The sequence below is a fragment of the Ammospiza caudacuta genome, chromosome 9, assembly GCF_027887145.1.
Source record: "Ammospiza caudacuta isolate bAmmCau1 chromosome 9, bAmmCau1.pri, whole genome shotgun sequence".
In the NCBI taxonomy this organism is placed as follows: Eukaryota; Metazoa; Chordata; class Aves; order Passeriformes; family Passerellidae; genus Ammospiza; species Ammospiza caudacuta.
Window position 1 is genome coordinate 21,917,153 of NC_080601.1, and position 16,047 is coordinate 21,933,199.

The following is a 16,047-nucleotide window of genomic DNA, read 5'->3' on the forward strand; positions in this document are numbered from 1 at the left end:
ACAAGGAGCATCTCTGCATGGGGAAGGTTTTCCTTCTTTTCTGTGCTGTGGTGCTCAGCTGCCCCTGCATTTTGCAGGAGCACTCAGCTGAGACTCATCCCAGAGCCCTGCATTCAGAGCACATAAAAGCTCCAGCCTCCCCCTGTGCCTGTGTGTCATAACAGTGTCAGCCATGCCATGATCAGAGGTGAACTACAGCAGGGCTATTGCACAGCCCCCAGCATGGCTCTGGCCTGCCAGCCTCTGAAAAGAGCTTTAAAAGCATGACTGAATGAGGTACTCCTACAGGAAAGCAAATATTCAATACAGCCCTTATAGCTTAGTAGTTGCAATATTTTGCCTGCAAAACAGGGTTCCTGAAAGAGTGTTTGACTTGCTCAAAACAATTTGTTTAAACTTCTCCAGGCTCAAAGGCTTCTTCTAGCCTTACACAAGCAAGACCAGAATCAAAATTTGGCCTCTAGCCTTTCCCTCAGGACTTGCTGGCTGCCTGCTGTACATCTATAACAAAGACTGTAACATGGGGGCATTTGCATTGCCTGTAACCCACCACCTGGTAGCTGTTGAAATCATCCTGTTTCCTTCTATTTGCTACTTGCCTTTTTAATTTTTTTTTTTTAAGAATTCAGGCATCTAGTCAGATTAGGTGGTTCAGAATTTCTTAGCAGTGGGAAAAAAAAAAGCTGCTAGAAATGCTAAAATGCTCTTGGCCATGTCCTGTCAGGCTAAATCCAAACCTCATCGGTTTTCAACAAGTCTGTGCAAACAGCCTCAATTGATATGAAATCAAACAGACAAGGACATTTTGCTGGAGCCAGTTGGTTTTGCTGAGGGTAAATCACACCCAGCCCTAGCCCACAGCCATGCTCTGCAGCCAGCACAGCTATTTCAGTCACACAGCCAAGCACACACACACAGATGCCTTCTCTCCTGTTAGGCCATTCAGTGATGGGCTTTTACAAAATCCTGGTTGCATATCAGCTTCCTCCAGGAAAGAAAAAAACACATCCTGAATTGTCTAAGGGCAACTTTCATATGGGACTTGCACTTTTTGAGGGAGATTTTGCCTTTGTTTTTAAAGAAAAAGGTGACTGATCTGGCAAACTGGGAAAGAGTAATTTTAAGTTATAAAATTTAGTTAGAAGATAAACTAGGTTTCTTCTAGGATATAACATGCCTCTCTGAAACATGCAATGTTTCATCTCCTTGCCCGCCTGGAATTTACCTGAAATGTTATACATCTCCTTGCTCACCTGGAATTTACCTGGAACTAGCTGCTATCTTTTGCACAAAACAGGGAGCAGACTCATTTTTCTGAAGGGAGGTACATAGGCAAGAGTAGAGGGACTGCATGAATGTTATTTACAGAACAGAGAAGAGGGGAGGCACACAGGACAGAGCACAGTGCTGGGGGTCAGCATGGAGAAACACTGACATCACAGATAGGTTTGGGACATGGCTGGTGCATTACACAAAGGGTAATGTGCTCCTAAACAGAGTACCCAAGCCACTATCTGCCCTCCTGTGCATGCTCCTCCAGCAGCTCCTTCCTCCCTTGCTCCATGCCCCAAACACACAGACCAAGCAGAACGTTTGGATCAAAGCAAACCCATCACAGGCCAAAGCAAGGGACCCAGCCTGTCTGCAGGGCTCCCAGCCCCTCTCCACTTAGGCACCCCAGGATCCTCCTCCTGCCATCCCCACAGGGCTCACAGAAGCAGCCTCTGCACAACCCAAGGCCCTGCAGGCGCACACACCTCGCCAAGAGCCCTCCCAAAGGCCCAGGCTGAACAGAGGGGGCAGGCCCCGGCAGGAAGGGTGACCCCATCCCAGGGCCCCTAGAGGAGGAGAGCTCACAGGAGGGTCCGTGGGGCTGGGACAGCCCCTCCCCAGTGCCGAGGGCAGGGAAGGGCCCCTTGTCACCATGTGTGTGGGCTGAGAGGGCATGGAAACCCCCCAGCTGCCGCCTGCCTGCGCACACACTGCCTGCACAGCCAGTCCTGTGCTGAGGGCAATTAAATTCCTCATTAGCCGTAATTAGCAGGCACCTGACACCCCTCAACAGAAGCACAGCAGCAGAGGGGCCTCTCCCTGGCAGGAGAGGGCCACTGGCAGTCAGATTTTGTGGCCTGTTTTATGAGCTCCTGTGTGTCTGAGCTCCCTCTGACTGAGCTGGAGCCTCACCAGAGGCAGCAGCTGTGAGCAGGACCCTGATCTGCAGCTCCCCACTCAGCTGGGAATCCCCCTGATTGCAGCAGGTTGTGGATCAGACCTTGCCTGAATGGGCTGGGAACAGCAGCCAGGCAGAGGCCAAAGCTGAGCTGCAGCCCCAGCCCAGGCTGTTCTGGGGCTGGGGACTGTGCTGCTGACTGGACTGAGAGCACTGCCATCAGCAATCCCTGCCCTCCTGCTTGGTGCCTCTGTACCCTCAAACATACAAGCCAAGGTCTCCAGAACTCTCCTGCCATGGATGGCATCTATTGCCAGGCATCCCATCCAGACAAATCTTACAAGCAGCAGGAACCACCTCATATTCCCAAGGTGGATAAAAGCTTGCCCCGGGCCGGGAGACCTGCCTACACCTTTGTAATCTGACGTTATCCATTGCACTGCTGGTTCTCAGCTAGTCAAGGGCATCGGGCAATACAATTTTTCCAATGTCACAGTCAGATGGAAAGGGGCTCCTAAGCATTGAGCATTTGGTACAACTCACTTGCTTCAGCATTTGTGGGTGTCAAACTGGTCTGTCCCAACAAGGCTGTTACTGTGTGAGGTACAAAGGACCTTCATTATTTTTCCTGGGGATGAGTGAAACCAGGAGGCAGGGTAAAATCAGAAGAGAGGAAAACTTGCAAGTGTGTACTCTCTTTCTTGCTTCTTCTCTCTTCTTGCTTTGAGTGGGTTTTACATGGGGCTTTGCTATGGGCTGATGCTCTTCAGTTCCCAGCCAGTGTTGTGCTGTTTCTCCCTCTGATTTCCATGCTCTCACCAGGCTGGTGCTGCTGCCTGAGGAAGTGCACACCAGAGAAGATGGCAGGGCAGAATGTCACTGGGTGCTTGTGCCAGAGGTGCTTGGACAATTTTTCTTTGAACAGCCAGTAAGACAAATGTTCATTCTGCTTTTTTCAGCAGAAAGGTTTTGGAGCCTCTTAAAAACCTTTTCTAATCAGCCACCAAGCTGTTTATTGTATGTCCACATCCTTTGATTAGTTCTTAAGCGCCTGGCCTTTGCTCTGCAGCACATGAGCTTCCTACAAGCCTTAATGCATTTGTCTTCACAGATAAATGTGAGAGAAGGGAAGAGCTACAAACTTCCTTGGACAGAGCAGATCTTTTGATGCACGTCTCCTAAATCCTAGGCCAGCCATTAAATCCCTCCAATGTTTAGTGATCTCCTCTTTAAGTCATTCATTATTTATAGTGTGTGTCTGGCTGTATGGTATTTCATTACCACTGGAGGAGGATGGCAAACACAGAGTCAGGAATCTGTGTCCTCCTTAGCCTCAGAGACACTGCAGAACTTCAGACTCCTTGGAGTTAATCCCATGCTCTTTTAACTAATTTGTAAACTTTTCCTCTATAGGAGAGGAAAGGATCCATCAATGTGATGTACAAGTCCTGTACTGTCAGTTTGTCACATTGAGCGTGCAAGCTGAATGTAGAGGAAAGCTTATGGAAATCAGTATACCATTAAAAATGTCATTATTTCTACTTCACATATTATCTCCAGCAGTGGTTCTTGCTGCAACTTCACAAAGGTAAAAAGCCCTTCACAATTGGGTTCTTCCCACAAAGCACCTACTAGCAAAGTTCCACTATCTGTCTCAATGTGATAAGTAGCTTGAGCTCTCCAATTCCTGCAGTGCAAAGCAATCAAAACCTCTCAGATAATTTTTTGCAGTGTGTAGCTTTCCACTGCAACATAATTTTTTAGTTCCTTTAAATATAAGCCCCATTTTATGAAGTCCACAATAAAGGCTTGGAAGGGGAGACTAAATGACATAGCTGGAGAAACTGGACAAGCCTTCAGTTAGTGAAGACTAATAAAAGATACTGCTTTTCTCCAGCATCCCTGCCTTGCTTTGTAGCCTTAAACCACCTCATCTTCAGCAATTCCAGTGCCACAAAGAAAGCATAGAAATCTTAAAAAGGCTGAACATCTAATCTGTGCAGCCACAAAACAGCATTATTATGAGGACTGCACTGCCTGGGCTGGTTTGTTGTTGTAGGATAGCTCTCCAGTACTAGGCAGCTCCTATTTCTGAAACATAAATCACCACTAAAACCATTTGTTTGAGTTCAAAACCAGCAATGGTGTACTCAAATTGCAATAAATTAGTTATGTAGGGTAACACAGAGAAACACCAAAACTACTTAAAGTCAAGGGGAATATAGTAAATATTTTGATAAGCTGTAGTCAAAGCACAATGCAGCTATTTTTAAGCTATAGCTTCAATCTTTGTATGGCTACAGATATTGTGTAAGCTCCCTTTGCATCTTTCTGATTTGTCTTCTCCTCAGGCTTCAAAAGTTAGATCTGGGGTAAAACATCCTCCCACCTTGAGGCAGGTTTTGAGGAACAGCTGCCCAGGATGTACCTGAGCTGAGATGCTGCAGTTCTCGTTCCCAGCAGCTAACACAGCACCTGGGGGACAACCTAATGCCAAAATATCACATGTACAGAGAAAAGCATTTCAGGAAAGCATCACTCCTAAAGAGAATGAAGCAGACTGTAAATCTGTCCAGCTCAGCCTCCCCTACAGCTGGGAAGGTCTCTCACTTCAGATTCCCTCCATCTGTCTTTCCAGCATCGATCTGTCACCACAGAAAGCTGCTGACAGACGGCGCCGATTCACACAGCCACGCAGGAAATGGTGATAACCAATTATCACTGTGCAGGAATTCATCTCACAGACAGGCATCCCTGCCTGCCACTGTCTGCAGCTTAGCACAGCCAAGCACCAGCATTGTTGTAGCAGCACTTTTTAAATTTAGTTTTAAACAAAATTTCAAAAATCAGCAGCGTCATAACCTCTGCACTCTGCCTTGTTCAGTAATGCTAGCAGCAGCTGCTTGTGCCAGAGGGTTGGGGATGGTTTGTTCTTTTTCCTCAGGGAAAAAACAGACTTCAGAGAAGGCCATAAAGTTTCAATCAAGAGTAGACCTGCCCTCTATCCTTCTTGCTCTGTTCCCAAGAGCAGTGTGGGCCTGGTGAAGCAGCTGAGAGATAATCCTTCAGTAGATCACACTCAGTTATTAGGATTTCTCCACCTGCTCCCATAACCACCCCAGCAGACTTGCATGAATACAGCCCTGCCCACTGCAGCAACCCCAATACCAGTGCCAGAGAGCACATCCTGCCCTTTGTGCTGCTCCACAGCAAGGGAAGTAAGCTGTACCAATACAAAAACATCACATCCTTGACATTAAAGGTGAGTTGATGTAACTAACACAAATTTACATCTTTACAGAATTATACTGACCAAACTTGTATGAGGAGACCCAGACACAGAGAATAGCTTGATGAAAAGCAGTGTCTAAAAGTACAGCAAGTAAAAAAATTATATTCTGGATCAATTACTTACATGCTGCCCCAAACCCCATATCCTCAGGCCTGTTAAGGAAAGGATATTTATTTTACAGTTTAAAAAAGATACCAGGAGATACAATAAGCTATTTCAGACATTAAATGAAAGCATTCCTGAATGCTGAAAACAATTGTGTGCAGAACGGGCACAGAGAAGGAGCCTTTGAGAATCCTGAATAAGAAAATAAATCTCTCTTTATTTGCCTTGGAGAGTCTTTTTTTGATGTCAGCTCAACTTTTCTTTGAAACCTTACAATCAAGTTGCATACTGCAAAAGGGAAACAGAGATGTTTATTTATCAGCAGAGAATCACAAGACACTCTCTGCCCAGAATGGTCTCAGCCCTCTTTACAGCTGCTGAGATGGCAAATACATATTCTGGTATTGGAATACACAGTGGTGTTATATATAAGATAGAAGCCCCAGCAGCAGTTTGCAAACCCCATCTGTATGTGAGGCATCCAGAGGGATGCATGAAAAGTTTCAAAGCAAAGGGTGAAATGGCTTGAAATTTCATTTGTTATATTCTATTCTTTATGAATATAGAAATATAATTTTTATTCCAGTCCCTTTGCCCAGGATCTTAGGAAAAATCGCCATATTTCCTGAATAACTGAGTGGAAAAAAGACCATTTGGAATTAAAAACTAGTTTGTAGTGCAAAGGTTAAAAGATAAGGTTTTCTCATGTATACTTTCAGTGCAAAAGCAGCCTTCCTGTTAAATCCTTGGTAATTTCATAATGTAAGAGGCACCTAACAAAAATGAACTGAAAACCATGGTAAACTTGATTATCAGGAGCCTACAGCCTGTTCCAAGGTCAGTATTTCCTCAGTCCCTAGGCAGAGCCCTTCCCACCCTCACCATAGATGAGCCATGCAGAGAGCTGAGCTCTCCCATGAGGGCTCTTCTCAGGGGCCTGCAGCCTCTGTGCAGGGACAGTGGGGGGTGCTTGGTGCTGCCAACACAGGGACAGGGCTGGGACCTCACACAAACAGCAAACAGTCTCCAGCATGAGCTGGATTTGGGCTGGTTCCTCAAAAGAAAAAATCAGAGCAGCTTGGGCACTCTGGATTTTCTTCAAACATGTCTTCACAGGCAGTGAAGGATATATTTGGACATGGACTCATTAACTGCTTCCCTTCTCCTGAGGACTGGGATGACTGAATGTATCATTTTCCTTCTGCCTTGAAAATGTAATTTCCTACTGCCATCAGTGCCAGCAATTATTGCAAATGCTTTAGAGAGCCTTGCCCCCCTTGTACATCTCTATGCTTTTACAATCAATCCCTCCGAGTTAATGGCTGTCTGCAGTAGATGGGGAGCCTTAACCAGGGGGTGGATGAAGGCCATTGAGAGTTGCCCAGCCCTCAGGAAGCTCTGGGCACTGTTCCTGGGGTTACCCATGGGCAGGGCAGTGAGGGGCACAGCCACAGCCTGGGGCACAAGCACAGAACTGCAGCCCATGGCACCTCTTGGACACCATGGGAGAGAAAATCCCATCACTTCAGCAGGTGCCTTCACACAGATCTTTGTGCTGAAGCAGTGCTTTCTCTGCCAGGAATGCCCTGATGCATTCTCCCCACCATCACAAACCTTGATGCCTTCAGCCAGCTCCTTGTTTTCAGATATTGGTTTCAGGAAACCAAGATGCCCAGTTTAAAATCTCAAACAGTTTTGTGCAGCTGATCTCTAGAATGAAAACTAAATATATCTCTCCTAAAATGAATTGCTGATATATGATGAAATGCTGATATTGATCCAGGCTCTGAGCAAATAATTGAATGTACTTCTACTATTTGGATGGCTAAATATTTCCAATAAAGAGCATTATGAACAATGCATAATATGTTTGCTTTGGAGGAAGGCTGGAGGATTTAAAGCTCATGTTAGAAACATTAGCTGCTGTCACTAATGTGACTTGCTGACTTGAATGTTTGTTTTTTCTGATTTTCCCCCTTTCCCTCCAATTTTTCAATTAAAACTTAATTGCCTGCCCACTCACTGGCTGCAGAAGTGATAGGGAGATTATAACTGTCATAAAAACCTTCTTTGGTCTCACATTTCTCTAGGCAACACAAAGAAAAGGTCAATTCTAGTGCTGGCCTACACACTAAGCCACGCTTGTGGCTTAAGCCCCTGCATTAGGAATGTTCCTTGGGTGTTGGGTGGTGTGTTCATGTCCCACCTTGCTTCAGCTTTGCCTGAGTGTCTTCTAGCGAGCTGCATTGCCATCTCAGCCACAGAAATCAGGAGCCAGCTCCTGGGTGACATATTCCTTGTACATGCCTCTGAATTGGATATGTTAATCTGATTTTTATGGCTTATTTACATATGTTGAGTTAAAGTAGGGTTGTCTCTGTGTGTGTGAAATGAACAAAGAACAGCAGCCCTGTGTTCCAGCTGAGCAGCTGTCCAATCCAGAGGAATTCTGCAAAGATCATCACCTGGAAAAGCAGGCTGAGTAGGGAGAGCACAACACTTTACCTGCTAGGAGACCACAGCAGCCTGCTGCTATTGCATCCATTTCCTTAAACAAGCCTGTAGCTGTAAAATGAGCAAGGACTAGTTTGAGCCTGTCACCAGAGCAGTGGCTGGAGGGAGGCTGTAAAGGCAGTTTGTGTATATGTACAATGATAGCAGCAAGAGAAGAGATTAGACAAACAGGAGATCATTTACAGCATCATGTGCCTCACAAGCCTCTTCTGGCAGGAGATGTATTGCATCCACTCCAAAACAATTAGCTGAGCTGACAAGCAGGGAGTATTCACTGGGGGTAGGTAGCAAGGGTGATTTGCACTGAGACCCCTAGGCTATCAGAAGAGCAGAGGCCAGGGTTTTTCTGGACACTTTTATGGCCAGCTGTTTATTTTTAAGATGAATTTATTGTTCCTGGTGGGTGTGGTGCTTTAGCAGGCTAAAAGAGATGTTGGGAGTGTCATCCTTACAGGGAAAACCAGGGAGAAAATTTTGGCCTCCCTGGTTTACTAAGTGGGGTGGAGGTCAAGAGTTTGGATGGACCTTGTGCAGACAGAGCAACAGGAAAAATTACAGTGATCCCCTCACTGAACATGAGCTGCCATCCCAGGTAGGCACACACATCTCCTGCCTCCCAAAGGGAGCAGGGAGCCTCCTGGAACAACATTTTCACTCCATAGAGCTGTAAATGAAGAGAATCATACACCTGCAAGGATTTTTTTCTCCCAAGATACTGAACATTGAAACTGTCTCAAGGCTTTTCAGTAATAAAGGGAAAATTCCTGTATTCCTCCTTCATCTGCAGTTTTTTGTGGCAGATTTTTCAGATGCAGCAGAGTCAGCCCCGAGACAGAGATGTAAGGAACTGCTGGGGCTCTGAGGCCCCAGGAAATGTTTTAGAGTAGCTCTTTGCTCCTTAAACTCTCACCAACTCCGTACAATCCCAAATGCAGCCCTACTGAGCTCCCACTGGCTGGAACTGCCATGTAGCTGGGAAAACTCCTCACAACAACCAAACACATGGGAACAGGGTGAGGGACAGGGCTTGAGGAATGTGCAGTGCCCTGGAGAAGATCACAGACCTGTTGGAAGAGCTGTGGAGCCCTGGTGCCCACTGCCCAGGCACGGTCCCTCCCCTGGTCCTGGTCAGCTGCTGCTGGGCTGGAGGATGGGGGTAAGCCAGCATTTACCTGAGCAACAGACTCATGAATACAGCTGCTCTGTGTCTTTTTGAAAAATATTCCTTTTAGCAGAGTCATCCCTTTTAGCAGACTGTTTTCATCTGGATCCTCTTGGCATTTCCAAGGATTACCCAGATAACCAGATGAAAAATGTTTGCAATCACTTTCCGTATCTGATTGGTTTTCCTCATCTGAGCCTGGTCTCTTGGAGCCCATGGCATTGTGCCTATTTCTGACTGGAAGGCTGAAGGATTTTTAAAAGGAGAGAAGTAAACTGCAGATAATGATATTTTTAACCTTTCTGCCAGGTGGTGTTAGCAGCAGGAACAGGCAGAATGACAGTGTCTAGAGTTTCCATTTAATATAACTAAAATAAATGGTTCTGGCCTCCACCTAATACCTTGCCCTCTAGAGTTTTAGGAATGCAGACTGTAAATCCCTGATCACCTTAATTCCTATTATTTTCTGAGCCCAAAGTTTATGTTATTCATCAACTGACTGAGCTAAAATTCTTCTGAGAAGGATTTCTTGGTAAAATCCCCCTAGCCCTCACCTGTCAAAGAGTACAGGGAATTTTTAAAGCCTGGTGGTATCAGCAGCAATGCTGCAGCATTTGAGGCCCTACTGCCATGGAGAATGGCATGAACAGATCTCCATTCCTGAGAAGGCATCACCAGAAAAAGGAGTTCTCTTTGAGAACCAGAAAGTCTCACTGTGGTTTGGGAAAAGATTTCCCTTCACTGTCTTTATTCCAGAGCTACAGGCAATCTTGTAGATAGACTGGATCCATACCACAGCATGCCTTGAAAATTTTGTCTGAAACTTGTACTTGATTCTCATGAGGAAAGTTAGTTTTAAGGCTCAGTTTCTGGACAAATACCTCTGTCCCTCATTTCTCTACATTACAGATGTCAGCAGACATAGGAAGTGACAGGGTGGATGTGCTTCCCAACCCTTGGCTGCAGAGGAAGAACCCTGCAACATTTCACGGATGTTTCTGGGGCTGGAGGGCTCATGCCAAAGCACACTGCACTGCTGGCTAGACAGAACCAGACAGAAAGCAATGGAAGGATGGATACAGCCATGGCTTTATTTCTAGGGCTGCAGGTGAACAACACCCACAGGGTGAAAGAACATTTTAAAAGACACACTCTGCTGCCTCAAGCAGAGTTTCTACAAAGGCTGCATCTAAGTCCTGTTTTCCATAGATGATCCAGATTTTAAAAATAGTACTCTCTGGGGAGTAACAAAAGACATCCACTTGCAGATCTGCAAACATTTGGATCAGGAGTTCAGGCCAGTGGAAAAATACCTTCTGCTTGGGAGAGAAAAGGAAAACCCAGAGAACCCACTGATTTTGGTATAGAGTCTGGATAGTTCCTATTTCTTTGGAGGCTCATTCAGCTTTTTAATTTACACAGCCACACTTTACCACACGTGTCCAATGTACCTTTCTGATAAACTCTTCTTCCTGACCTTTCAAGTGTAGGATCTCACCTTGCTTGGAAGTCCTTTTGTAATGCTCACAGGAAAACAACCCCTGAAATGCCAGACAGATGTGAAAATGCATCTCAAGAGGAATGTAGGGGTGTTGTCTGTCTGTCATCACCCCTTTCACCATTTTAACTCCTCCCCTTTCATCTGGTGCCCACCTCTGCCCAGCCACAGACAGGGGAGCTACGTGAAATGTGAGACAGGGTCCTGTTTAACCTGACCTGGGTTTCTGCACTGTGAGCTCCCCACTGGTCCTTACCTGCCTGTGAGATTCAGCTTCACTTCACTGAACATTTCCTTTAGGGCGGAAGAGTTGTGCTTGGGTGTTTTGGGCAGGTTCCTGTCAAAGAGCTGCTCTACCTTAACCGAGATCTTCGAGATAGGAAATCTCAGGAGCAATTTGTACTTAACGCTGGAAGAGCACCACCATCACCACCCCCTGCATGTGAAGCCAGTGTAAGAGGTTGTTGCCTTTATTCTCAGTTGGCCACATTGTTTAAAGTTCAATTACTTTTCCCCAACCTGTTCTTAAAAAGGTTGAAAAAGCTCTAACACTTTTAAGCAAGCAGGTTTGGCTTTTGGCTTTTTTTTTTTTTCCAAAACAGATGTTTTTCCTCTGAGATTTTTTTGTAACAAGAACAGGGGTTGCTGGCAAAATAAACACAGGCCTTATTATAGTAATTAACAGAACTTTGCTTGATAGAAATATAAATGCACCTAAAAACTAATAAGCAGTATATGACCAGTTTCTAGTTTAGGGAAAAAAAAAAAAAAAAGTAATCACATTCCCTCCCCAAAAGTACAAGAAATTTGCAGCAGATCCCTAAGGACTTTTTAAAAATACACAGATACAGTCTGAATTTCTCAGTAGAAGTTAAAAATAATGTCAGTCTGTAACCAACATCCACCAACATCTTCAGAAGGGTATTTTTCTTTCTCTTTCAACCTTTTTTCCTAAATGGTAAATTCCATTTTCTATAGGTAATTGAATAGCTAAATTAACCAAAATCTCTACTACAATCTTCTTAAATTATAGCTTTTCCCTGCAAATGCTTTGAAAGCCTCTGCTTTCCAGTGCTTTCAAAACAAAGGCCAGTTCTCTCCATCCTGTTCCTCTACACCACATGGGACAGAAAGCACATTCTTGCTGGCCATACTGCGAAAAGAGAGGGCATGGTTTGCTTCTTGCCTGTATCTGAATTACTCTGATGCCTGCAGTAGAATCACTTCTAAATATTTTATCACCATAGAAACTGAAACTCTTCTTTTCACAGTATTTGCTCTTCTGCTCTGGATATTTGAATAATTTTGGTGCCCTCCTCCCAAAGAACCTCCTGTTAACAAACTGTGCCCCTCCACTCAATGCTCTTGAAGGTATTTTCCATCCTTAAGGATTCTATGAAAACATAATTACAAGGCAGAGAAAAGGATTGTTGATAAAAATAAACAAAGCAAATCATTACTTAGTAAGAATGGAGTGAATGTGATCTTAGTGTAGTGGAATTTGTGAGAGAAGCTTTAGTTTAGGGAACAATATGTGACCTTTCTCTTTTTCAAGAGACAGAGGCTCTTGGCATTCTTCAGCCTGAAGAATTCTTAATTTGCTTGAAACCTGAGCCATGTTGATACAGATCTTTTAATTACTGTCCTCTGTTGACCTGGACAAAGCATTGTGAGAAGACTTCAAATCCATCATTCCACTACTTTGAGTGCTCACCTGTTCAAAGGTTTGGTTTTGGTTGCTTTATTTTTTTGAAAAACTTGCAAGCAAGCAGAAAGAGAGAGTATTTTCTACTATCAGCAAGCTCTTTCAAGCAGCCACTGCAAGATAGGAGAAAACATTTTTCTACTCACTGATCCAAAACCTCAGAATTAAATTCCCAGAGACAATAATAATGAAAACCACAACAAAACAAATTAAAACCAATAAATAACAACAACAAAAAAACCCAACAAAAACCAAAACCATGGCCTGGTTGATTGCACTGGAATGAATTTGACCAACAGATGGCAGCTATGAAAAGTGAGATGGGTCATGTTCTCAGCCATGTAAACAAAATGAAAGCACTATAACCCATCTGCCATGAAAAAATGTTTTTAGTCCTGCTTTTGAGACAAGTAGTATAAAAGAAACATTCTCATGTCCATTGATTTTGGCCTATTTGCAGCACAAAACACTGTGCAGAGATATTTGTACGCTTCACTGTTCTCAGGTTAGTCTGTGACTGCAGCTTTCAGGGCACATAGGTTTTATTTCCTCTGTAGAAAACATTTCTGCATTCAGAGGGTGAAAATGGAGGAGAAACTATAAATGCAGGAATTTGCAGGGACTGTTCTGCCAGACAGCATGCAGGGGGCTGGAAATATCCCAGGAATAATAAAAACACCAACACGCAAATATCAAAGCCTTGCGAGGAGAAAAAAAAAGGCTCAGCAGACTGGTGTGTGAGGGGCCAGTGCTCAGCCTGGGGACAGCCCCAAAGTATCCCTGTCCTAAGGCACAACTCAGGCACCTGGCCACCAAGTGTGTGTGTGGACACAGGGCACATAAACCTCTCCTCTGAAGATTCCTAAGCAAATCCAACAAACACCTTTTAATACCAGGGCAGAGTCAGACCTGGCCAGACACTGAAGTGGCAAAGGCTTTCAGTGGAGATGAAAGTTTGTCACCTATCTCCATTCAGGTGACAATTTTTAATTGAAAAATATAAATCTGTACAAGTTGGTTTTTTTTGTTTTTTTTTTAGTTATTTGAGTGATTTCCAGCTACAGGAATGCTTTTTGGTTCAAAAGAGTTTCAGTTTTGCCCTGAGAAATTTTTTCTTTGTTGTCAGCAATATTTCTGGGCATTAGTTGGTGCAAGAAGAAAAGGCAGGCAAGGAATCTGGGACTTCCTAATCCTTATCATTTGCACATGGGCACTCCTGGTCTCCTGCCTTCCAAAGGAGGACTTCAGCCAGGAAAGACATGAGGAGCAAAGAAGAGGAACAATTTGTGCAGCAGTAGATGTTCTACTCTGATCTGTCAGATGATCACAGGCAAGGCTCAAATGCGATGGCAAAACAAAGAAAAGAGCTGCTTCTGGTGGCCTCTTCTGTGCTTTTCAGAAAAGCTCAAAACAGCCATCAGAAAACACAGGGATTGCTTATTTAATCTGGTTTTAAAAATGAAGCCAGCTTTTTAATGGCACAAAAGGCAACAAAAACAGTGGAGGCTAAAGGAGTCTGTTCTGGAAGGCTCAGGGCCTGGGGTCACAGCCGGAAGGTGCTCTTTGGGTGCACATCTCTCTTTGAACTCTTGGTTTCAACATCAGGTGCTGATCAGACCAAGGGGCTGAATAAAGGCATCAAAAAGCAAGAATGCAACACTGCAAAAGCTGTGGCTATAAGGTACACAGGTGAGTTAGAGAACAATCAGCTGCTCATTATTTCATGCAAATGTTGTTCTGTCTGGCTCCTTTGAGACTGACCCCCTCCCACAGAGTCAGAAAAAGCAGATCTTGTGGGGTAATTGGCTTGCCAGTTTGGAATATTTGAAGGTCTTGATAGGAGCCCACCTACCTTTGTAGGCACTTCAGCATCTTGGGAAATCTGATCCATCTCCCTAAGGCTTAAGAGTGATCCAGAGCCAGGGAATGTAATTAAGCCAATAAGTCAGAAGCATTAATGTCAGAGGCAGAGTTCCTTGACTCCCCCCATTCCTGGGGCAGTAGACTGAAGGCAGAGTGGGCACCATGAATAGCTCACCCCAGGGGCTGCAGTCTGAGCCCAGCAATGGATCCAGGCAGGAGTGCAGAGGGGCTGGAGCGTGGCAGGGACATTAACTACCAGCCGTGGTGAGCAGTGACTCACTGCCCACTGGGAGAGGGAACCACAGCATTTCCAGTTTGTCATTTGCAGATGCTCAGCAGGATTCTGCCCACTGGCCCTGAGCCAGATCAAGCAAGGCAGTAAAAACTTTCTCTCACTTCATGCATGGGGTAGTGTGTTGGAATTCATGGGGATGGCAGGAGTGTTCACACATAACCCCTTCTTCAGACAGAGCTCACAGATACATACTCAGTGTGAGTGATGGCTGTCAGGAAGGGTCCCAGAACCAGCCTGTTTTCCTGTCACTTCTTTTCCCCATCTGTGAACCAGCTACAGCACTCACATTGTGAGGTGCTGAGAGGGAAAGCACAGAGATTTTTAGAGGCTGCCTTTAAAACAGCTAATGATAATGAGCTGAGCCAGGAACCCGGTGGGGTCGGATTGTGTTGCCATGCAGGCTGTTTCTACTGGAACTGAAGCAGAAGCTGTAAATGTCAGGAATTTGTCTGCCAAATGGAGCATTATCTGTCAGCAAAACCTGCCAATGAGATGGCTATGATTGGGAGAGGTCGTTAAGTGAGAGATCGCTCACTGAATCAAAATTATTTGTCATGGATTATGTGCATGTCCTCAGCCAGCCAAGGGATAAACAATCAGCTGTGAAAGAGATGCACAATTTGTAGGAACACAACAAGAGCACCGTGGCTACGCTACTGAGAGCTCAGCATGCTCTGCAAAGGGATTGCCAGTGCCTGGCAAGTGCAGCACGTGTTGTGTCCCACAGCTCTCACCTCGTTTGCAGCTCAGTTTGCACCGTGTCACCTCTCCAGGACTCAGGGCAGCTGGAACCAGCACTGCTGACTGCATGGATTTTGTGCCTCATAGGAGATTACTCTGAAAAGCCAGTTTCTGGTGGGGAAGGGTCCAGTTTTTTCTTCCTTGCTTTTCTTTATTTTCTCTCCAGAACAGCTTCAGTTATTGAGCCTGACTTTATTAAAGTTCCTGCAACAGTCAAGCTGCTGCCCAGTGTGACAGGAACCCAGCATTCCTGGATGTCTACCTCCCAGGCTGGTTCCAGTTGCTGCTGATAAGAATGAAACCTTACATTTAAACTCAGTCCTGCTCTCAGTGCATCTCTGAGCTGTGTTTCCTCTTCCCTTGTGTTTCCCCCACCCTCACTCTCACACATACTCACTGCAGACTTGACCTGAAGGTAAGAAGGAGCCATGTTTCCCTGCTCCATCACCTTACAGTGGTGTGGCATTCCTGGCACCAATTCCAGTACAGGAATCCATCCATAAAATCCACTGTTGGAGCAGCAGGCAGGTGGGGTGCATCAGTGTGTCTCAGCTCTTCCTTAGACTGAAAACACCCAGGTCCCCAGTGTTCAGCAGCCCTGCTGAGCCACCATCCAGCCTCTGGCCTTTCACATGCAGAAACACCTTCTTTTACCACAAACTGCAAGAGGCAACTCCATAAATCTGACAGTCTTTCCCAGAT